The sequence below is a fragment of the Macrotis lagotis genome, chromosome 2 (genome assembly GCF_037893015.1).
Source record: "Macrotis lagotis isolate mMagLag1 chromosome 2, bilby.v1.9.chrom.fasta, whole genome shotgun sequence".
Taxonomy (NCBI): Eukaryota; Metazoa; Chordata; class Mammalia; order Peramelemorphia; family Peramelidae; genus Macrotis; species Macrotis lagotis.
In genome coordinates, this window is record NC_133659.1 from 31,070,912 (window position 1) to 31,096,833 (window position 25,922).

The 25,922-nt window shown below is 37.1% G+C and overlaps 1 long non-coding RNA gene across 1 annotated transcript; it reads right to left on the bottom strand.

Annotated features, from left to right (window-relative positions):
* Positions 1-7,618: 7,618 nt before the first annotated feature.
* LOC141512513 (uncharacterized) lies at positions 7,619-25,353 on the bottom strand. The gene is made up of 3 exons (XR_012475523.1): positions 25,094-25,353; positions 17,691-17,832; positions 7,619-7,801 (listed from the first exon to the last, which is right to left on the bottom strand). It is a non-coding gene; the product is annotated as an uncharacterized LOC141512513 (long non-coding RNA).
* Between the last annotated feature and the right edge of the window lie 569 nt (positions 25,354-25,922).

Below are 25,922 nucleotides of genomic sequence, written 5' to 3' on the forward strand. Positions count from 1 at the left end.
CCATAATCCTTTTCCACATTTTATTATTACTCCATTTCTTTCTGATAACCTTAAGTGCATGAATAATTGACTTATTCTTTCCTATTTTCTTATTATTGTAGGCATATTTCATCTTCCACCCCTGTGTCCTTGCCCAGGATGTATGTATCCTATACCTGAAATACTCTCATTCCTCTCATCTGTCTTTTGGAACTCCCTTCAGGGGTCAGTTCAAACACCCTTTCCCATAAGAGACATTTGCTGATTTTCAAACTTGTTAATACTCTTCCCCATTCTGTGTATCGTGTGTGTGTGTGTGTGTGTGTGTGTGTGTGTGTGTATATATATATATATATATATATATATGTATATATACACATATGTTGTATATACTTGTCTGTGTATATATGGTGTCTTCTTAATATGATGGAAATTCCTTGGGGACTCTTTCATGTTTATATTTAAATCTCCCAATTCTTAGCACATAATTATTTTCAGTCAATTCAGTCATGTCCAATTCTTCATGACTCCACCTAGGGTTTTCTTAGCAAAGATACTAGAGAGGTTTTCCATTTCCTTCTGCAGTTCATTTTACATATGAAGAAATTAAGGCAAACAGAATTAAATAACTTGGACTGGAGCAACCAGTTCCAGCCATCCTAGAACATTCCATGGGTACATGGGTTCATGGCAACAATGGTGGTTCCCAGATTTCTCAGTCCAGAAATTGCCAAGGACAATTGGGAAAGTCAGAAGGAAAACTCTGCCACACCAGAGTGAGAGTAGGGCCCAGTTTAGTGCAGACCTCAGTGCAGAACCCAGATCTGGGAACCACTGGGCAGTTCCTTATAGAGTGTTCAACCCAAGGATGGTAAGGGGGTCAGGGGAGATTGCAGATGTTAAGGGAGGCAGGACTCTGTTGCTTTGCCTATACTCTCATCTGAGATGCAATCTAAGGGTCTAGTCCCAGGAAGAGAAACAAAAGCACAACAGAGCTTACTGCCTGTAGCAGAGCAAGGGACCCTCCTTATGGTTCTAGGGCAGAGGGGAGTACTTATGATCATCCACAGACCAGGAAAGCAATCAAAGCCTCTCATAAGACCTTGGAAAAATTGAGAACTTGGTGGGGCTGGGGGGCGTTTGTCTGAAAATGGCTGCAAAAATAGGAAAAAAAAGCTTGGGACAGTGTGTCTTCTACACTGTAAGCAGAGACCCTCCTTAACCAAGAGTTAAAATCAAGTCATAGGCTGGGGAAATGAGCAAACAGTAGAAGAAAAAAACTATGACCAGAGACAATTACTTTGATCCTATGGATCATCAAAATACACATTATGAAGTATATATCAAAGTCAAAGAGCTCATGTCCAAAACCTCCCAGAAAAATATGAATTGGTCACAGGCTATAGAAGAGTTCAAAAAAGATTTTGAAAATCAAGTAAGGGGGGTAGAAGAAAAGTTTGGAAGAGAAACTAGAGTGATGTGGGGAAAATCATGAAAACCAAGTCAGCAGCTTGGTAAAGGAGATACAAAGAAAATACTAAAGAAAATAACATCTTAAAAACCAGTTTGGATCAAATGGAAAAAGTAGTCCAAAATCTCACTGAGGAGAAGAATGCTTTAAAAATTAGAATTTGTCAAATGGAGAAGGAGATACAAAAGCTCTCTGATGAAAATAATTCCTTAAAATATAAAATGGAACTAGGGGAAATTAGTTTTGTGAGACATCAAGCAGCAATAAAACAAAACTAAAAGAATGAAAAATCAGAAGAAAATGTGAGATACCTCACTGGATAAACAATTGACCTGGAAAGCAGATGCAGAAGAAATAATTTAAAAATTATTGGACTACCTGAAAGCCACAACCAAAAAAACAGCTTAGTCATCATTTTCCCCAGAAATTCTCCAGGAAAATAGCTCTGATATCCTAGAATCCTAGAGAGTAAAATAGAAATTGAAACAATCTACCAATCACCTCCTGTATAGTCAGATTTCAGAACTCCAGGTCAAGGAAAAAATATTGTAAGCAACCAGAAGGAAACAATTCAAATATCATGGAGCTGCAGTCAGGATAACACATTTTAGCAGCTTCTACATTAAGGGAACATATGGAGGAAGGACACATGGAAGGATTCTGGAATGTCCCAGGACTGAGTTATGACATTTTGCCAATCGGATGTTAAATCATCTCTTCCTTAAGGTTTAATTTTCAGGAGAGAAGGGCAAGGCCTACTAGTAAGCCAATTTACTAGGATTCCCCAACTGTGATTCCCTACTCACTAAATTCTAGAAAGCCATGTCCTTTATGAACCAGAGAAGTTGGTAGGGTTTGGGCCTATGATGGTTGAGAAACTGAAACTGATAATGAAGAATCAAAGGATGAGGTAGGTACTGTTTCCTTTCCTGGCAGGAATGATGTTCAGCTGAAGAGGGAAAACAATCAGCGAATGTTGTAGGAAAGTTGGGTAGAATAGGAAGAGTCCAGAGGAATTTGAACAATATGAAGAAGGAAGGGTTCCTTCCTTTCCTTCAGAACACTGTTGTGTTCTATTCCCTCCAAAACTCCATGGGATCTGACAGAAGAGTCCCTCTAGTCCTTGTCTGCTCTTTGCCTGCCACTGTTCACTGTTTTAAAGTCCCTTACAATTCTGCCATTTTCCATTTTTAAGCTACCTCCCAGCTTTAATATCCTCTGTTTTTAGGCTCTCTCCTGACTCTAACATTTTCTATTCTGAGTTCCTTTCCAACTTTTCTAAGCTCCCTCCCATTTCTAATATTTTCTGTTTTAAGATCCCTCCAAGCTCTAATGTTCTCTCATTTAGAGTGTATACTAGCTATAATAGTCTTTGTTCTAAGACTCCCTCCCAACTGCTGTTTGGTGTTCTTCATTCTAAGGATCCTCTCAGTTCTGATATTTTTCATTATATATTCTTAAATTTTTCCCAACTGTGACATCCCATAATCTGATCACCAGTTTGAGCTTAAGAAAAAGATTCCTAGATTGGGAGCACAGTAGGCAATCAAAAACCTTTTGTTTTGTTTTGTTTTGTTTTTTGTTTGTTTTGCAAGGCAATGGGGTTAAGTGACTTGCCCAAGGCCACAGGGCTAGGTAATTATTAAGTGTTTGAGACTGGATTTGAACCCAGGTACTCCTGACTCCAGGGCTGGTGCTTTATCCACTGTGCCACCTAGCCACCCCAAAAACCTTTTTTAATACATCTAGTCAGAACTAGGATTATTTGCTCTCAGAGCAAAAGGGGTTGAATGTAATGTCCCAAAGTATCATTTCCTTCAGTAACTATTTTAAAATTATTTTGTACCTAATGAACTCCTCAGCATGCTGTCCTGGGCAGGGAACAAAATATAAATAGAGAATATCAATTTAATAATTCAGTGTACATGTAACAGGTCTCACGTGGAATGCCCCAGGCATCTGTGTTTGCCCCCATGCTGTTTAGGGGTACCTAAATCAACTTGGATTATCTAATGACTTGGATAAATCTATCAATGGTATGATCATCAAATTTTCTGATAACATAAACTTGGTTGGATAGCTAACATAGGAGACAAAAACCAGTAATTAGAAATGTACTAACAGGATGGACTACCTGACAACATCAAATAATGAGATAAAATTAAACGAGAATAAATATAATCTCTTACATTTTATTTTAAAAAAAATCCATGGATGAACAGTAGCTAATCAGAAAAATAATTACATTGAACTGCAAACTCATTATGATCAGCAGGATATGGCAGTCAAAAATGAATGCAATCTTGGGCAGCATTGAGAATTAATGATTCCAGGAAAAAGGAAGTATTATCCTTGATTAGATCTCATTCTGGAGAAGTGGATTTGGTCCAGGTGCCAAAATTTATCAAGGATATAGAAAGAACTATGAATTCTGAATGCAGTCAAAAAGCATACTGTTTTCACTTTCACCCTAAGTCAACCACTGATTAGTTGAAGCTAGTTTTTGATCTCTCCCTGAGTAAGGAGGCTTGATGTTGGGTGAGAGGACCTCATTCAGCTCAATGATTTGAGGTCAGGATTATTTCTTTTGTTGTACACTCACATACCTGCAGGTAGGCATCAATACTGGCAATCCCCAGTCTTTATAATGCAGATATGGTTGGTTCTTGTCCTTTGTTATGGAAGAAGACCAAAATGACATCACTATGTTTGAGACAAATGACAGTGTGTCTGGCTGTGGCTGATCAGACCAATATGAGCTCGGAATGCTCTACCACAGGTTGGGCACAAATAGTCCATGTGAACACCTGGGGTGAGTACTCTAAACTTACATATATCACATTTCCTTTGAGCTGCTTCAATTCTGCCTTCCCCATAGAGAGCAGCCCCTTCTCTGATGAGGGCATGCTATACTAGGTGGTCCTATTCTAGTATCTCCCAAGCTATACAAAAAATTCTAAAGTTCTTCAATAAGACCTTCAGGGTGTCTTGGTATCACTTCTTCCGACCTCCTTGAGAGTGCTTGCCCTGTGAGAGTTCTCCATAAAATAAGTTTTTTGACAAGCGTATGTCTGGCATTCTAATATGTGCAATGTGTCCAGTCCATTGTAGTTACCTGCTCAGTAGTAATGTTGGAATGCAAGACAGTTTAGCTCAAAAAAGGACCTCTGTGTTTGTTATCTTCTCCTGTTATGTGATCTTTAGAATCTTCCTAAGACAATTTAAATGTAAACAATTCAGTTCCCTGACATGGTGCTAATAGACTATTCAGGTTTGACAGGCATATAGCAATGAGGCCAATGCAAAGCTCTGTAGATCTTCAGTTTGGTGATCAGTCTCTCCCATCCTTTCTTTTGGAGCCTCCCCAAAATACTGAAATAATTCTGGCAATACAAGTGTCAACCTCATTACCAATATATACCTCCTTGAAAAGGATACTGCTAAGCTAAATGAACTTGTGCACAGTACTCAAAACTTTTCCATTTGCTATAATCAATGGTTCCACATATGGGTGGTATGGTGCTGGCTGATGGAGCACCTGTGTTCTTGCTATTAATTGTTAGCCTAAAATTAGCACAAGCAGCAGAGAATCTATCCATACTTAGTTGCCTCTCAGCTTCACAGGCTACATTGAGGGCACAATTATTTGCAAACAGAAGATCATGCACCAGCACTCCCTCTACTTTAGTCTTGGTTTAAATAATTTGCTATCAATGCAGTAGGTGACTTTGAGGCCATATTCATCCTCATTGAAGGCATTTGATAACATTACTGAAAATATCAAGCTAAAACGTATGGGAGCAAGGACACATCTTTATTTTACTCCATTGGTAACTGAGAAATCTCAAGAGCATCATCTACTATCCAGAACCCAGGCATGCATGCTGTCATGAAATTGATGTACAATACTGATGAACTTCTCCAGGCAACCAAATTTTGACATAATTTTCCATAAACTCTCATGACTAACAGTATGAAATGTCTTAGATCTACAAATGTTGTAGGCAGACTTCTTTTCTGGCATTTTCCTGGAGTTGTCAGGCAGCAAACACCATACTGACTGTACCTCTACCCTTTTGGAAGCCACACTGACTCTCAGGAAGGTGACCAATTTCCAGGTGAAGGATTAACCTATTGAGAAGAATTCTGGCAAGAATCTTAACAGCAATGACTAAACGAGAAATATCCCTGTGATTGTCACAGGACGATCTATTCCCTTTACATTTATAGAGATGGATGATGGCATATTTGAATTCTTAAGGCATGACCTTTTAATGCCATTTAACCCAGAAAATTTCAGTTTTTGGATGAGCAGTGGACCTCCTACTTTGTAGATCTCAGCTGGAATAGAATCAGCATCATGTGCTTTGCTACTTGAAAGGAGCCTAATGGCATTCAAAACCTCTATTTCAGTTGGAACTTCAACTAGGGACTGATTGACTTCAACTTGAGATAAGTAGTCAATGGCTTCTGCATTGATTGATGATGGTCTGTTAAACACTATGGAAGCATTCAGTCCACCTTTCTAGGATCATGGCCTAGAATCATTAATCAATTGCAATAAATTAGCTAAAATTATTTTTTCTTTCATAACAATATCTATCAAAACAAACTCCAAAATATTAGCTTTTGGGATTAGAATTCACTATTTGACAAAATTGCTGGAAAATTGGAAAGCAGTATGACAAAAACTAGGCATAGATGCATATCCCATAAATAAGGTCAAAATTGGTACAGGATTTAGACAGAAAGGGTCACACCACCATTGACAAATCAAGAATATTCTGTCTAATCAATTTAAAGGGGAGGAAATTTACGACAAAACAAGAAATAAAATACATTACAAATTACAAAATGGATGATTTTGACTATATTAAAAAGTTTTTGATCTAATAAAATCAATATAGCCAAGAATAGAAGGAAAACAGATCTGGGAAACAATTTTCACAGCTAGGGGTTGCATTCCTACACTATAAAGAGAATTGAATCAAATTTATAAGGTTATACGTTATTCTCCAATTGATAAATGATCAAAGGATATGAACAGGCAGTTTTCAAATGAAGAAATTTAAGCTATATATAATCACATGAAAAAATCCTCCAAATCATTACTGATTAGAAAAAATGCAAATAAAAACATCCATGAGGCACCAGTTCACATCTATCAGATTGACATAAGGAAGAATCATGTTTGAATTAATCAAGCTGGGAAAAAAAGAGACTTTGGAGTCAGAGTTTAAGCATGTTGTAGGCATGATTCTAAGGCCAGCATACTCTTAGTTCAGATTCATTGTTAGGCTGAATGAATCATCTGCAAGTCACTGAACACTTAAGAAAAAAAGGTTTTACTTTGTTGTAACACAGCAAGGATACAAGGGAGCTTAGCCATTGTATCTAGTTATGTCCCCCCACTTCTCACTGTCACCATTTGAAAATGCATCTGGGCAGTACATCAGCAGGGTATGGCCACTCAGATGGTCTCAGGCATGAACAAGTTCCAGGGGTCTCTCTCCCTTCCCCTGGTTGGAGAAGATTGACTGGTAGAAACCTTCATGTCAAGAGCACATTCAGAGCGTTCACCTCATAATTCCTCTTAGCTATTCTCTTGGACTTTTGAATACCTAGAAACATCATTCTGCAAGACACTGCCTCTTGGAATTCATAATTTTTATCAAATCTCTTCTCAGGGTCCACCTTTTAACCAAGCCCCTTCTTAATTCTTCTAATTTTTAATATTCTAATATTCTAATATTTTTAATATTCTCCATATGAATGAAATTCCAGTGGATTTGTCTGTATTTTAAGACAGTGAATGCATTGCATCCCCTGCCCCTCTTCCCTAATGATCTCTTCAAAATCCATTATCCTTCCTTTCTTTGAATTCATAGAGCCTGAGTTTTAAAAGGTATTTAATAAATTCTTATTGCTTTGAATTAGAGTATCCCAAACAATCATAGTGTCATAGTTTTAGAACTAGAAGTACCGTAGAGGGTTCCTATAGTCTCTTCCTCTCAGTTCATTGTCTATAGCAAATGGAGACCTAGGAATGTTATGTGTCTTGTCAGAGGGGCACATAATTAGTCAGAGTCAGGAACTGAACCCAGATTTTATGGCTTCTGGAGAACAGCATTAAATCAAACAATAGTGGGATATGAACCAGAGGGCATCTAAGGCTAGTGCACAACCCCGGAAATACCTGGTTGCTTCTTTATTTCTTGGCAGAGAGCTTGGAACTCCTGGAAATCAGAGGTTAGTTTGTAAATGAAGTCTCTGTGATAGAGGAAGTTGTACATTTGATCATAGATGAAATGAGAGATTTTCTTCAAATTCTGGAAGTAGATTTTCAAGAAGCTGCAAAGGAGAAAACATAATGTGTTACTGGGTATAGGCCAGTACTTGACCTTCATCTGAGGTGCCTGTGGCCACTGATCTTTTGTCTGGGTAGTAATCCTGGACACTGAAGGTACTTTTCAGGACACTGTCCATGGTCATGAAAGAGATAGACTCGTAGATGTCCGTGGAGCTATCCTCAGTCCTGAGTTTTTCCCATTCATCCTGGGAGAGGAAGATCTGTATCATCACTATTATTCATGTACCCTTATTTACTATAGTTTTGCAGATATCATTGTTCTCTCTTATTCTCTCTCTCTCTCTTCCTTCTTCTTCTTCTCCTCTCTGGGAGAGACTGATTTATGGCTTACTCCTGTGATCTTCGACAAATAATTTTACCTTTATACTATTTAAAATTTTTTGATACATTAAAAAATCATATCAGTTTAATATTCATTGCATATTTATATATTAATATTGTGTTGGTACATGTTTTATCCTATTAAAAGTAATTATATATTCTGAGTCTCAGATTGCTTATTTATTATCTCATTATCAACTCTATAAGGAAGCTTCCAGATGTGCTGTTACCCCCATCTGTAAAATAGGGGTAATAATACCTACAGTATCTTCTTTACAGAAGAGCTGTAAGGCTCTAGTGAGACAAAGTTCTATAGGTATCCCAGAAACTCAGCACTTGAAGGGAATAATCTATACGTTCTATTAGGGTTGTTTTTGCTGGCACCTCTATCTTTTCTCCCTTAAATTTCCTAACACATTGCTGAACACAGAAACAGATACTTAGTCCTTCAGAAGACGCCATTTCTTGATGGTTGTTGAACATCTATCTTGTGGGGACCTTAGGAAGCCCGTTCCCTCACCAGCATCATGCAGACAGAGTTCTTCATTACTATTGTGTAGTCCTTCATGATTTTGAAGTGAAAAACTGGGGTCAGCAGGTGCTGGTGGAATTTCTACTTCTCACCATTTAGGACCAACAGGCTATTTCCTGAAGAAACAAAGCCATTCTGGTTTAGTTTCACCAAGGCCATCATTACCTCTACTAAACAAAAATGTCATATTTTTCTTGGGTTTTTGCCTCCATGAAGATATTCTCTCCTCTCCTTCATGATCCCCTTAAAATTTTTCTTGCCTTTTTAGAAGGATGTTTTCTTATTTTCTTATTTACTAAGCTCTTAATAAATGTTTTAACTATCCATTTATCATCATCTATTTTACTGACATCTTCTATACCTATGTTATCAGTATTTATAGTTGCCTCTATTTGTGTACACCTATATAAAAGTACATATATAAACATGTACATATTTCTGTCTATCATGATTTTTGGTACCACTAGACAAATTGCTAGGTGTGTGGGTTTCTTTCGTATCCTAATGTTTTGTTAAAGGTCTTAGCTTTTCTGAAGAATTTCTAGAATTTTCTGTCAATTTCAATGTAATAATAGGGGCAACTTTTATCCTTTTTAAATATGATTATGACTTTATTATTTTTATTTTTCCCCCTTTTATTTCTTTTCCTTAATGATATTACCACTTGGTAATCTTGCAACTGGACTTCAATAACTCTGGAGGAGAAGCTGACCCAAATTTGCTTCATTTAAATCCAATTCATGCAGAAGTCAAGACATCACCCCCATCATGCCATTGGTCCTTTATGAGACCCAAGGTCCAATAATAACAACAGTAATAATCCTAGAACAATGTCAAAGAGCAGCGGGGAAAGAGGGAATTCTTGCGTTACCCTTATATATTTTTGGAAATTTATAGCATTAACCCAAAGCATAGAATTCTATCTCTTAGATGTATAATTTTAAGTAATATTTTAAAAATCTTCTATGCCTGTGTTTTGGTTTTTTTTAAGATAAATTGGTGCATGCTTTGTCAAATACTTATTTTTATATTTTTAAAGAAATCAACATAGTTCAGGCTATTTTTATATTTATATGATTACTTGTTTTTTTTATTATGTTGAAGCTTTTGTGTATTTAGTATAAATTCAACTTAGTGATGAGGGCTGCCTTTTTAATCTTGCTGCAGACAGTTTTGCCAAGATTTCATTAAAATTTTTTAATCTATTCATTATTGTTGTTGCTGTATAGTTCTCTTTTTTCTTTTGTCCTTCCCTGCTATAGGTCTTAAAATTATCTGTATTTCATAAAATGAGCATAAGAGCATTTTCTTCCTAGATTTTTTAGAATATTTAAATACTAAAAGGCCAGATTGTCCTTTAAATGTATAATCAAATCCATATTTTTCTTCATTTGCACCAGGTGTCTCCCTCCTCACTTTGGTAGTTCCTTATAACTCATACAATTTGCTTTACTGCAATTGGGTTAATTAATGTATCTGTTTTCTATCCTGTTAATAGGATAATATTCTTTCTTTTCCTTTAAATTCTCATTTTCATTGATATGTTTGTGATGGCTTGATTGTGACTTTTTCACATTATTTTAAATAAAACAGACAATTTGTTCCTCATTTTTTAAATTTGTTTCTCAAATGGCTAATTAATTTTGTTGCAATCAACTTTTAATTTGATCATTTCTATATCCTTTTTTGGTTTAAAATTTATCTTTTTATCTTATAACTTATACATTTTTCTATTTTGTTTTTACTTGGGGTTCATTAATCTGTTGATTCCATATTTTAATAAGTATATTCAGTTTATTAATCTTGAACTTTTCCATTTTGGATAACACATGTTTTAAGAGATATGATTTTTCTTTTGAGGACTTCTTTAGTAGCATCCAAAGACTTTGGGCATAGTCATTAGCTATCATTCTCTATCACAGATTTTTTTGTATGATCTGCTCATTGGTTCACTCAATTATTCATATCTCTGACTTTTATTATTACTCCATTCAAACACCAGATTTCACCATTAACCATATATATCCCATATAATTTATATTCATTTATAACTTTTGATTCCATCATTCCTTAAATCTCACCTTTGATTAATGTATTCTTTCTCTTTGAGACATCTAATCCCTCCATTTCTCAGTACTTTCTCTTTTTTTGGTTTACTTTACAAGGCAATGGGGTTAAGTGACTTGCCCAAGGTCACATGACCAAGTAAGTATTAAGTGTCTGAGGCTGGATTTGAACTCAGGTCCTCCTGACTTCAGGGTCAGTGCTCTATCCACTGTACCACCTATCTGCCCCCTCTCAGTACATTCTAAGGCTTAAAGTATTCTGACTTCCCTTTCTTCCTTTTCAAAACTTGATCCTCTAGTTTTGTTGTTTTTAGGTTTTTTTGCAAGGCAAATGGGGTTAAGTGGCTTGCCCAAGGCCACACAGCTAGGTAATTATTAAGTGTCTGAGACCAGATTTGAACCCAGCAACTCCTGACTCCAGGGCCAGTGCTCTATCCACTACACCACCTAGCTGCCTGATCCTCTAGTTTTTAGTCAGTTCTACTCTATGTTCTCCTCTACTCTCCAAATTCTTTTCCTACTCATCTCTTGCCAAATCCAATCCTGGAATTCTTGAAACATCCATTTCATCTGATCCTACTTAGATCTGGAGTTGTAGGAAGTCACCCTACCATGCTGTCTGTGAATATTTTATATTCATGTTATACAGCTTCAACCGAGGTACTCACTGTTGCAAGGCAGTACTTTTATTCCTGCCAAATTTATTCCCTATCAAAATTTTCATGAAACTACTCAAGTGCCCCACACTCCCTTCTTCTCCCCACCAGCTGGAGGTCCGTGCCCTTATATTACAAAAAAACCCCAAAACATTAAAGCCATCAATGGGCATATCTCAAAATCCTTTGATATCAGTTGTCCACTCTGACAATTAGAAACCTCCATATTGCCTTTGAAATCATGTACATACATCTTATCTGTCATGCTCATCCTCAGTCATGTTCCAACCCTTATCTTCTGATTGCTTTCATAATACTTTCACTCATCCCCCTTGCCTCCCTCCTTAAAAAAAGCAAAAAAACCTTTACAAGACCCTGTCATCCATTCAAGTCATCATCCATAATATGCCCTCTTTTTTTTTCTCAGCCAAATATTTTGAAAAAGCTGTCTACATTAACTGCTCCCATTTATTCTCTTCTCATTCATTCCCTGACCCCTTTGCAACCTGGTTTCTAAGCTTATCAACTGAATGAAATTGCTCTTTCCAAAGTTACCAATCTTCTCTTATTTGCCAAATCTAATATTCCTTCCACGGTTCTAATTGTTCTCATTCTATTGTATCGGACACTAGTGACCATCTTCTTCTTCTTCTGGGTTGCCATGAAACTCCTCCGAGCTTTCTAATCCCTCATAAATTTCTCTTCCTGGACCATTATTTTATATCCTTCCTCCCTCTGACTAGGGTTGTTCAAGGCTCTGTTCTTATCTCTCAACATTCTTTCATTTGGTAAGTGGATTTAATTTTCATTTCTATGCAAATAACTCATTCACAGATTTATGTATACATCCTCTCTGAATTTCAGTTTTGCATTCATTGCTAGGACATTTCAACTCAAATGTCCTGGAAACATTTTAAACACATCATGTCCAAAACTGAAATTCTTTTTCACCTTACTCTCATACTTTCTGCCAACTTACCGTCATTGATCTTGATTATCTCATTACTATGCTCTGCCTCTCTGAGTGGTAGATGGGATCACGAGTGTTAAATCTCTAATAGGTAACAGCTCAGCTCAGACATCTACTCATTTCTCATCCAACTGAATACTTTGCCACTTCTCTGACTAACGCCTCCATGTCGCTCCCTCTTCTTCTCTCCTTCCCCATTGAACATGCACATATGTTTGTCATTCCGTACTGTAAGTGCCAGAACAGCAGAACTCTGCTTCTTTCTTCATCTTCTTAGTGCTCTTCTTATTTTCTTCCCCTTCTTTTTCTTTGAATTTGGATTCTCTTCCTTCTTCATCTGTCACGTTTGGTGTTGTTGTTTAGTTATTTCAGTGATATCCAAATCTTTGTGATCCAACTTGAAATTTCCTCGTCCAAAAAACTGGATTCGTTTGCCATTCCTTCTCCAACTGATTAAACTGAGGCCAACATGGTTATTAGACATATCCGGGATCACTGAGCAAGTAGATATCTGAGACCAGATTTGAACTCTTGAAGATAAGTGTCCCTGACTCCCGAACTCTGTGGGATGACGTGATCCAACTGCATCACTTAGATGATCTTTCCCCCAGATGTTAGATGTCACCACTCCAGAAATTAGTTTCAATTTACTTTATCTTTTTATATGGATAATTTCAAAACTTATTTAGTATTATTTATTATAAGTGTAAGGAGGGACTGGGTTTTCATTTTTGCTTTTTCATTTGGATCCCAGCACCTAGCACCATCCCTGCCAAAGTGTATTAAACTAAAATTTGCTCTATGACATTGATTGAACGCCACTTAGATCAGTTTCCTTTTTTGGTAACTGCTATGGCGTACTGCTGATCTATTTGGAGAAAAATAAACTTCCCACAGATACTCACCAGTTACGGGGATAAAGGAGTTGGAGATCTTGTTTTGGGGGTCTACAGAGGAGCAGAAAAGGCTCACGTTAATGGGACATTGTACTGAATAAAATCAGAGTGGAATTTCTTGGACCTGCAATGAGCCGGGTACTAAAAAGAACACAACATGAGCAAGGAGAGCCTAGCACTTTACTGATAAGAGGCAGTATCATGGGAAACTGCAACTGCTTTCTTGGGTACATGACAGAGCAAATGAGGTGAAAGGACAAAAACCAATCCTTCTGTCATTGCTTATTCCTCCCCATAAGTTATAGGATGGGTCTCAGTCTGCAGTACTTTCTGGAATGAGACTCTTCCCCACATGATGAGAAATGAAGTCTCAAGTTTTCCCAGACAAAAGTAGCCTGGCCTTTCTGCCTCTCCACCCAGGTCTGTCAGGCTATAGCCCTTCTTGGAGCATTTGTAGGTAGACCAGCTTCCCATAACATATGTGGAGTAGGTAAGCAGGATATAATAATAGCATCCCCTGACATTTAGATAGATTTTCAGCAGAACACTCTTTCATTGATTGGTCTTCTCAATATATCTGTGAGGAAGCTTTTGGGGAGCCAGGAATGAGCTTCTTTAGCTTCATGGTTTAGTTGTGGTTTGATATTGATGGGTGCATGTGATCCAAGGATTGTCTTGGAACTGTTTCCTCATAGGACAGGAACATAGGTCTTAGAGTTATTATGGGGGAGGAAGGGAAGAATCAGCAGGTCGGATTTAGACTTCTAAGTTCATCTATTTCATAGCATTCAGAATATCTGAGAATTGAGAGTTCAGTGACATCAAATATAACCCATACAAAAGGAATCCCCACAAGAACATGCTTGACTGGTTGTCCTCTCACTTCTATTTTGGGACCTATAATGATGGGGAAGCCTTGAGTTCTTGAGGCAGCCCATTTCACTCTGGGTAGCTCTCCTTTTTAAAAAGCATTGGTTGAAATCAAGATCAGGTTTAACTCATCACCACTACCCACTCATTACCACCACCATTGCCAGAATGATTCCTCGATCTGCCTTCTGGGATCAGCAGGACAGTTTAATCTCTCCTTCATAACACAATACTCTAAACTCTTAAATTTACTTGTAGTGTTCTCCTTGGGGTTGAAATTTCTTCATGGATGTATATCATTGTCTATATCTGTGTTGTCTGTGGCTCTGATCAGTTAAGTAACCTGTACATGGTCACATAGCTGTGGTTCTGTTAGGGAGAGATCTGAATACGGAACTTTCTGTGTACAACTCTATCTCAGTATCCATGATCATCTGATGCTAAATACTAAATAGCGCATATCTAAAAATTCTTTGTGTTTTGTAAAATCATAATTATTAACTGAATATGATATTTGTGAACATCAATTGGTGGAAGATCTCACATTATATCATAAGAAATCATAAGAAAAAATAAAAGATTTCAGCATAACCTAGGAAGACTTGATAAATGATATGCAGTATAGTAATAAAAACCAAGAAGTGGCAAAGCAATTCAGTATTGGGTTTAGAGTCAGGAAGTCCTGTGTTCTAACCCAGACACTTACAACTATGTGACTCTGGGCAAGGCCTCAGTCCCCAATCTGTAAAATGGGAATATTAATAGTACCTGCCTCATAGGGTTGTTGTGAGGATCAAATGAGATTACATTTGGACAGTGCTTTGTAAAGCTTAAAGTTCCAGCTATTATTACTAATTAGCCATATGATGATCATAACAATATAAAAGATAAAACTTGAACGATTGATTGATGCAATGAGACTAATTAGAACTTCAGAAGTCTCCTAACAAAGCCTGATTTCTCCCTTTTGGCTGAGTGATAATGAATTAAGACTCAGAATAAGACAGGTATTTTCTAACAAAGAAAACATTTGGATTTGGTGGAGAGTAATAAAATTGTCACCCAAAGAGAGAAGACAAAAAAAGATTGCCTAGGAAATATTTTAAAAATACAAAAAAGGGAAAAAAATTCATTTGGAAGTACTGCCAAGCAGTCCAGTTTTAGTCTTATTGTATTAAAATTGGATCATTAAGAATTTTAAATTCAACAGAACAGAAATTCATAGATCCACAAATGATTTTTTCTATTTTTTTCATACAATCATGCTTGTTAAGTTCAAAATAAAAAAAGATAAAATTTAAAGAAAACTGGTGGATCTACTTAATAGAGAATGGGGGAAGTTGGGAGAAGAGCCAGTGAAGGGAGGTTGGAGGAGGTTAGGGAGAGCTGATATATAATTTAAAAAGAGGAAAAGGGATTGATTCTAAAAAGAATAGAAAAATACACAGGTGGGATTAATTCTGTAAAGGAAGGTTTGATGAAATGTTTATTTTTCTGAGGGTTTAGGGAAAAATTTCCTAAAAGTTAGTAAACCTCCTGAAGTGGCAATTAGTGATGTTATAAAATAACCCATAAACCTGGGAACTATTATTTGCTCTGAAACACTAAGGAGGGAGTGTTCCCATAATAAAAACAGATAAGTGTGTCGCATATGGAGTGTTGCAAAAGATTTTTGAAAATAAACACAGCATGTGACAAACAGGTGGATACAAGTATGGTAGTCACCAGCCGAATTTGGGACCATCGAACTCCAGAGTCTGAAGAGGCCTCAGTGGACAGTCTTCCCATTCCCAATATGCCCCCCAGAGCAATGCTCTACAGAACCAACTTGTAGATATCTATGACATTTTGGACAGAACATCCCTCAATACCAGTTACTAACCTTTACTCTTATTCTGTGTTCTCACACATTCACCTTCATTTGCCTAAATTGGGCTTGTCAGGTTGATTGATACCAGACAGGAGGTGGCCTGGATGAAAGATATTATCATTTCATGGGATGATATCAATGAAGGACCATGAGTTGTAGAGCTCAATCCTTCCAGAGATCATCTTATTTTTAAGATGAAGGAATGAGGAACAGTAAATCTAGGTGACTTGTTCAGGGATATACAACCATAAGGGATATGTCACTGTCAAGCTAAGGTTACCTGTCTATTCAAAAATTATCATCTTTATTTCTCCATCAGAACATGTCTTTGTGACTACTGAAACTCCAAGGAGTCTCATGATCTCTGGAAAAGGGGAGGTGATGGTGAAAGAGAAGTGTTTGAGTGGGGTGGGGGACAAATCTCCAATGTTTTTTGAATTCCTAGAAGATGCCTGGCAAATGCTGCAAAAGGAACTGACTTTTGCCTATCAGTCTTTTGGGGGAAGACACAAGTCAGCCTAAGAGAGGGGCAATAAGATTGTTTCAGCCTATTTTTCAAAAGTCAGGTTCATGCTCAGACAATCCTAACTTTGCTTAAAGGCCTATAAAGACTTTCTATTTTTTCTTTGATCTATATCAGGGCTATCCAATCTTCAGTTATTTTAGGGCTGTAATAAAATAAAATAATCATTTGACAGCTGTACCCAGAATAAAAATACAGTACACTAGTATATAGTAAAAATGTAGCCTCATAATGTCTTAGAAAGTGGGGGAACGTGCTCATCAACACCATAGGTAAAGACCCAAAGTGCAAGAGCAAACACAAAACAACAAAGGGCAAACACAACAGTAGAAAGATGCAAACTGACGAATCTGCATTGTACAGACAGAATTCATCCTACAGATTGATTGAAAATTCCATGTGATAGGTTCCGTCCATAATATTGCTTAAAAACACCAACGGAAAATAACAATGAGAGTTTTTTTTATTAGTGATGGAATTAAAAAATCTAATATGCATTCCATGCAAATTATTATGTTATTTTTTTGCTCATGAAAATTCCAACCCACAGGTGGGCCACATAAAATCGCACTGTGGGCCACATGCAGTCTGTGGGCTGTATTTTGGACAGTTCGGATCTATAACTTTCATGATCCTGAGGCAGGCCCAAACCATCCAGGAGATGATGAGGTGCATGAAGTCATTGAAAGTAAAGAAAAACTTCCTGACAACAAGCTCAAACCAGAGCGGGAGGTCTAGGCAGATTTGCAAGTGGGAATAGATGTCTTTTTTCTCTTCATGGAGGGAGGGAGAGAATATTCATTTATTTAGTTCCTACTTGTGCATTGTGTAAGTGATTTATAAATATTATCTCATTTGATCCTCACAAAAATCCTTCAGGTAGATGCTATGATTATTTCTATTTTATAGATGAAGAAAATGAGGCAAACAGAGGTTAATTGATTTGCCCAGATCAGATGACTAGTAATTATTTGAGGCTGGATGTCAGCCTAAGTTTTCCTGACTCTAGGTCCTGTAACCCACTCACTGTACTACTTAGCTGCCTCAGAAGATTCCCATCGATATTGGTTGAGATTACATGCCTTCTCAGATCCCTTCTTTCTCCACTCTTGCAACCTTCCAATATATCTTCCAATATTCTGTGATGTATGATGACTCATCCTTACCTCTTTGGTTTAGGAGAATCTTTGCATATTCTGGATCAAAGATGAATAAAAATGCCTGAAAAGGCCCAACCCAGAGAGGAAGGGCACTGGGATATTTTGGGGGCAGCTTCTTCAATGTCTCTAGTTGTTTTTCTGAATCAAACTGCAATAAGAAAAACAAAGAGTGAGTTGGGGTAGTGAAGCCTAACTTCTCCCCCGCGAAGTCCCAGACTGCTGACCCTGGGAACCAGATGATGATTTTAGGAATTAGAAATTTGCAAAGGGAAGAGAAACGTAGAAAGACAGAACTTCCAAAGTGAGAGGAAGCACCTGAGAAGCTCTCATCTGAGCAAGGATCCCTTCTTAATATGTGATTATCCAACCCTCTCCTTAAGGATCCAGAGTGGTGAGAAATTGCAGTTCCAGCTATTGCCTATTGGATATTCTCTATCTGAACACCATCTCCATATCTTATGAGCATGTCCAACTCAAGAGGTCCAAAATAATTTTTCTCCAAACCCACCCTCTCCTCCTAAACTTCCCCAATTCTTCATTTTTGCAGAGTTGCTCATTCTCCCCTTTCTTTAATTTGCTATACAACCCATTCCCATATCTTGTCAGTTCTCTATAACAATTCTTCCACCAACACCTTCAGTCCAATCATACAACTTTCCTGTACCCTAGCTGAGGCCATCATCACCTCCTGCATGAACTAATTCAATTGGCTCTGAATGAAAGCTCTAGTTTTCATGTGAAGGATTATAATTAACTTGAGTTTATCTTCTCTTTAATCCATCTCATAAAGAACTGTAGGGCAGCTAGGGAGTGCAGTACACAGAGCACCAGTCCTGGAGTCAGGAGCAACTGAATTCAAATGTGGCCTCAGACACTTAATACTTAGCTGTATCATCTTGGGCAAGTCACTGAACCCCATTGCTCCCCAAAACAAAAGAAACCCTACTAGATGGTTAGTTATTATCCTTTGTTCTTGAAGAGGACCAGCATAAATTCACTATGTTGGAGTCAAGATAGAGTGTGCCTGACTATGACTGATCAGCTTACTATGAGCTTGGAAGACTTTATCACAAGTTGGGTACAAATAATCTACATGAACATTTGGAGTGAAGATATCTCTAATTTGTTCATCTCGCTTTTTTTGAGTTACTGCAATTCTGTTTCACTCATAGAGCAGAGCACTTTCTTTACTATGGGGATATCATGTTAAGCATGTGATCCAGACAGATCACCCCCCTCCCCCAGAATGGATTTGCATTTGTGCGGCTAAAGATGTTCAGAAATATAGGGAAGAATATAATACCAAAAGGCATTTCCATATAGATGAGTGATCCAAGGATTTGAATCATGTCTCAAAAGAACAATTCTCATCTTGGTTGTTATACTCTATTCTGCAAGAGGACCAAAATGACATCATTCTACTGGAGTGAAGCTACAATAGGTATGGCTGAGCAGAAGATGAGGTTCAGCACAAATTGTCCACCTGAATATTTGGAGTGGAGTTGCCTCTAAATTTGCACATCTCATGGTGAGTTTATTTTTTTTAGCAAAAACTTTGAAAATTGCTCACTCCTTTTATCTACCTTAATGCCAACCATGTTGATTCAGCTTTCCCAAAAAGTTCACAAAGAACTGTGCCCTCTTTCTTCACATTGTCTTCTCGGTAGTCATCTCGTCTTGGTGTCACTACTTTTGTTGGATGGCAATATTCAGATTACAGATGATAAACCTCTGTAATCAGTACAGCACTCTGGACTACACACTCACATTGCTTTACTTCTTACAATGACACAGACTATTAAACATCAATGGTTGCTGTGAGGGTGTAACTACAAAGTTGTATTGCCTTAAGGTAAACAAAAGTCAATGCTGGTGGTGAGAAGATGCATAAATGTTTAGTAGAAAGCAACACTTGCTGTCACTATTTATAACTCCATTCCTCCCATGGACTCCCTGAACATGTCTTTTACTCTGTGCTTATTCTTGCATTAAAGTTACTCAGAATTATAAGCTTGTTCTCTTTTGGTATATAAATGATACGTGTCTTCAGGCTTTCATAAATTTTTTCTTTGATCTCCTCAGGGTTCATTAGGAATATATACACTGATATAGGAGCATAAGAACTGATGGTGGTGGCATGCTATTTCTCTGCAAGTGGCAATAACATTGTCATGAGTCTATCACTGACTCCTTTTGGGAGGCAAACTTGTTGACTTGTTTGGATTAAAAAAGCTATGCCAGCTAATTCTCAGACAAAGAAAGCTATAGTCATATGAGAATTAAATTAAATTTAATTAAAATTAAAATATTAAATTAAATTGAAATTAAATATCTCTGAGGTACCACCTCACCCAGGCCAACATGACTAGAATGGGAAATGATCAATATTGGAGGGAATGGAAGGAAATTGGAGGGAAAACTGGGCCATAATGCATTGTTGGTAGAGTTACAAACAAATCTAACCTTTTTGGAGAGCAATTTGGAATTTTGCTGAAATATTTTAATTTTATTTACCAATTTAATTTAAAATTTTTTTAAATGTATTGCCCAAAGGCAATAAAAATGCCTTTGATCCAACAATTTCACTATTGGGTCTGTTTCCTGAAGAGTTCATGAGAAAAGGTAAAAATCCCACATGTACAATAATGTTCATAGCAGCTCTTTTTGTAGAGGCAAAGAATTGAAAATTGAGGGGATGTCCATCAATTGGGTTAAGCCAATGGTTAAGCAAACTGTGGTATATGAATGTGATGAAACACTAATGTTTTATAAGAAATCATGAGGGATGGCATTTCAGAAAAGTCCAGAAAGACTTGCATGAATTTATACTGAATGAAATGAGCAGAATTAGAAGAGCATTATGCACATTAACAATAACATGGGGTGATGATCAACCACGATGGACTAGTTCATTTCAGCATTATAACAATCAAAGAAAATTTTTAAAAACATATGATGGAAAATATCATATATTTCTAGAGAAGGAACTGTGGAGTTTAAATAAAGACCAAGATAATAAGCTTTCTCTCTATATTTTTTCCTTCCATTTATATCTGATTCTTCCCTTATAACATGTTCAATATTGATCTTAAGTTTAGCATGGCTTTAAATATAGAGGTTATATCAAATTATTTTCTGTCAGGGGAAGGGGGGGTTATGAAGGGAGGGAGGAAGAAAAATTGTAAAACTCAAAACTTTTTTAAAAAATGATTGGTAAAAACTATCATTTCATGTAGTTAGTTGGAAAAATAACCAAAAATTTAAATAAAAAAAAACCACTATGCCAACTTTACAGCACTCCTCTTGACTGTGGTCACTCCCAAAAATGTGTGGGCGATGATCAACCTTGATGGACTCACTCAATCCATCAGTGCAACAATGAGGGACAATTTGGGGCTGTCTGCAATGGAGAATATCATCTGTATCCAGAGAAAGAACTGTGGAGTTTGAACAAAGACCAAAGACTAGTACCTTCAATTTAGGCAAAAAAACCCTGATATCTTATTGTCTGATCTTGCTATCTCTTATACTTTTTGTTTCTTCCTTAAGGATGTGATTTCCCTCTCACTGCATTCAATTTGGATCAATGTATACCATGGGAACAATGTAAAGACGGACAAATTGCCTTCTGTGGGGGGTGGGGGAGGGAAGTAAGATTAGGCAGAAAATTGTAAAACTCAAAATAAATAAAATCTTTAAAAAATGTGTGTTCAGTTATGACTTTGGCAAACTAACCAATGTTGACTAGTCTTGTTTTTTTCAGGGCTGCTAATTGGATGTGCTGCCTGTTGAGCTGTCTCAAAACAAAAGCCATTTCATCTTTCAGATCTACTGGATTTCATGTTGGCCATAAGCATGTAAGTGAAATCATCTTTTTAAAATTTATTTAAGGCAATGGGGTTAAGTGACTTGCCCAAGGTCACACAGCTAGGCAATTAAGTGTCTGAATTCAGATTTGAACTCAGGTCCTCCTAACTCCAGGGCCAGTGATCTATCCACTGTGCAACCTAGCTGCCCCCAAAATCATCTTTGCAAAAGTTTTTGTGCATTCTTGTGTGCGTTTTGATAATGGTGTGGTATCTTCTCTGCTATAGTAAGCAGACCAGGGTTGGATGACACAGTAAGCAGACCAGGGTTGGATGACACAGTAAGCAGACCAGGGTTGGATGACACAGACAATTTGGGGGGGGGCACATTTTCTAGCCTGTTCTTTATGCTAGAATTATAAAAAGTATGTTCTAGAAAATGGAATGCTCAAACAGCTAGGGAGCTGCTAAATTCCACTGCTGCTTCAGTAAAAAGATGAACCTATGACCAGAACCACAAATGTGCAGGTTTATAGCTACAACTCTTGATATATACACCTGTTACTTCATTACTTGCCCATTACTCCAGGACTTTGAGGTAGGTAAAAATGGTAAAATACTATGGGTGATGTTTTTTGAATTGTGCATAAATTAGATTGAATTTAGAGATAGACAACCTGAAGTTGTCAGCCTCAACTCTCTCTCTTTAACAATCATTAGAGTCCACTGGCAAAACAAAATTCAAGACAACTGATAAAAGACTTGGAGTTTAGGGAATGACCATGGCATCTGATTTCTAACCAAATTCTAGGCTCTTCATAGCACCTACTTTAGTCACCTTCATGGTTCTTTCGATAAACTGTTTCCTTCCACTCATTCTTCTGGGGAAAGTTTTCATGTCATTGGAGTAGACATCCTGTCTAACTCACTGATGGGTTTGAATCATCTCAGTTACCCTTAACCTGGTTTAAACAGAGGTGGTATTGGGGTATGGACACTGCACATGCTACTTGGAACCACAGGTGAGAATTAGGTGAATCAGGAGGACAACAAAGGTGGAAAACAACCTTGGAAAAGTCTTAGTAGTCTTCAAACCAGAGGTGTGCTTCTTCTCTGAACACACTCTACAATTGCAGAATTGCAAACTTTAAATGACAAGAAATAAGGCTTAAAATCATTAATAATAAGAAAACTGATCATCAAAACCTCAGAGTTTTACCTCAAGCTCCAGATGAATAAATATGACAAATGATAGGAAGAATCAATGCTGGGAAGATAGTGCATTGTTGGTGAAGCTGTGAATCAATGCAACCATTTTGGAAATTGATTTGGAATTCTGAACATAAGTGACTAAAGTATCTACACCCTTTGATTTGGTTTTTGCTAGACAGTGGACTTAAGTGACTTGCTAGTAATTAAGTGTCTGTGGGAGGATATGGATTCCAGGACTCTATCTACCTTGCCACCTAGGTGCACCATCTACACCCTTTGAAACAGAGATTTCATTACCAGATATGTACCTTAAGGGCAGATAGATGGATACAGTGGATAGAGCACTGGCCTTGGAATCAGGAGGACATAAGTTCAAATCCAGCCTCAGACACTTGACACTTGACACTTTTTAGCTGTGCGACCTTGGACAAGTCACTTAACTCTGATTGCCTCATATTGAGGACCATCTCCAGCCTTCCTGATTCATATTTGGCCACTGGACCCAGATGGCTCTGAAGGAGAAAGTGAGACTGGTGACCTAGCACAGCCCCCCTCACTCAAATCCAATTCATGTGCTTGTCCTGGCATCACCTCTCTGATATTAGGGTCTTCTTTAAGAATGAAAGACAAACAGAAAACTGGTGATGAGGAGTCCATATAAACCAGTGTGTGTTGGTGTGTGTGTGTGTGTGTGTGTGTGTGTGTGTGTGTGCGCACACATCAGCACTTATTGAGACAGTAAAGATTTGGGAACAAAGTAGGTGTCTATCTCTTGGTAAATAAATAAATTTCTGCATGAATGTAATAGAATCTTACTATGCTATACGAAATGATGAATGTGATGAATACAGAAAAGCATGGAAAGATTGAAGTGAACTGATGCGGAGTGAAGTAAGTTGAGCCAAGAAACTAACTAGCACTATAACTACAACAACATAAATGGAAAGAACCTGAGAAGATTCACATTGATTCTGTATATTTTGTTTTTGATTGTATTCAACTACTAATTGAATTTGTTCTGGAATTAATTAAGTCATTATTTTTTGCCTGTGAACTTAGTTCAGAATTCATTCTAGATGGTCAGCTTTACTGCTAATCACTGAGATCTTGCCTCAATGAATTTTGCTAACTTTGAGGAATATGTGTGACAAAAAAGGGAATTGGTATTGATATTTCTACTCAACCAAGCTGTCTTTCAAGGATGTCTGGTTTCCTGTATGAAAGTCTGGACTCATCCTGGACTCAAGCAATCAGCATTTCTTAGACTCATGAAAAAAGAAGGGGGTATTGTTGCTGGCCCCAATTAACAGACTTGCAACCAATTATGTTCTTTAGCTTTGTTGTCAGTCAGTTTTTGCTCTATCCCATGATGCCATCTGTTCTGTTCTGCTCTAATTCTCTATTCTCCCAAACCTATAAAAGAGGAACAGTTAATTTGCTCATAGTCTTTGCCTTAAATGGAGACAAGTCATTGACTCATTTATTGGGCTCTGATAATAAATATTATCATGCTCAAAGATTTTCCTGCCTTTGTTAAATCTCACATGGGATAAACTACACAAAAAATTAAGCATAAGTAAATATTGAAAGATTATAAAGAACAAACAAGATTTGAAAGAAGATATGAAAATAATTTGCAGTTCAAATTGCACATATTTTCAAACTTTTAAATGTATTGATTGGTCATATTATTTTCTTTTTCTTTTCTCCCCTTTTAAAAATATTATTTAATTCAACTTTATATAATCTTTTATAAATTTTTTTCATGTTTTATTTTTTAAATTTTGTTTATTTAAGGCAATGGGGTTAAGTGACTTGCCCAAGATCACACAGCTAGGGAATTATGTGACTAAGTCTGAATTTGAACTCAGGTCCTCCTGACTCCAGTGTTGGTGCTCTATCCACTGTGCCAGGGAAATTATACTAGATACTAGGGAAATTATTTTAATGTGAAAAACAAGATATAAATATACAAGATATAAATTAAATATTTATAAATAATAAGCAATAAAAATTAATTTTAAAAAATAGGTCAAAGGATTAGAAGAAATAATAGAGAAGGAAGGTCACAGGTCAGTAAGAGATTTTGATTTTGATTTTGATTAACTTGAGTTTAGAATAAGAGGAGACCTGAACATTGGTGTAGACAGAAAGGATAGGATCATGTAACTTTTTTGTATAAAAGTTTTTGTTGATTCCCTATTGCTTCCTAAACAAAGTTCAATTTTTTAGAATGACACTTAAGGAGATCAACTTCCAAAATTAACTGCCAGTCAGCATTTGGGGACTCATTTTAAATCACTGCTCAACCAAGCTGATCGAATTTTGTACCAACCAAATATTATCCATGTCCTCCCAACTTGGTGATTCTGCCCATGTTGTTCTCTTTACCTGAAAAGTCCTGCCCCTCTTCACTTTTGAATTATTTTGGATGCTTAAAAGTTCAATTAAAATGCCCCCTCTTCTAGGATGTCTTTCTGGATGTCTCTTTGGGTAACAATTCTTCCATCTCACTTCAATTTGCATTGTTTCCTCCACTCTCTTCTTTGTATCTATCATTCACTTATGTGTATTATAGTTTTCTCTGTATTTCTATTTTTCCTCCTACTGGACTGTGGGCTCTATGAGGGCATGGATCATGTTCCATTCAAATGTTGTATTTCCTTGTGGACTTGTTCCTGACTTGTGGACTGCAAAATCATGCTTCTGCTACTATCTCATATTGGAGTTTCCTTGACATCCTTTGACCTCATTATTCCTAAACATCCCACCACTCTTGTGGTAGTCTCCTCAACCTGGAATATCCTCTCTTAAATCTCCACCATTTGGCTATTCCTCCAGGTCCCTCCCATTGCACCATACTTTATCATACCTACCTGGACTTTCAATTCCTTTTTGTATGCATTAGAAGGTAAACTCCTAGAGTGCAGAGACCTTTTTTGTTTGCACTTGTATTGCCAGAATTTGATGATAATGATGATGATTATGTTTGTCCTTTATTCTCAAAGATGACTATGATATCAAAAGATGATGCCATGACAAGCACATGAATTGGATTTAAGTGAGTGGAGGCTGTGCTTAGTCACCAGCCTCAGTTTCTCCTCCAGTAGTTCCCATGGCCAGATGTGAATCAGTACAATTGGAGATGGCCCTGGATTCAAAGTAATCAGAATTAAGTGATTTGCCCAAGATCACACAGCTAGTAAGTGTCAAATGTCTG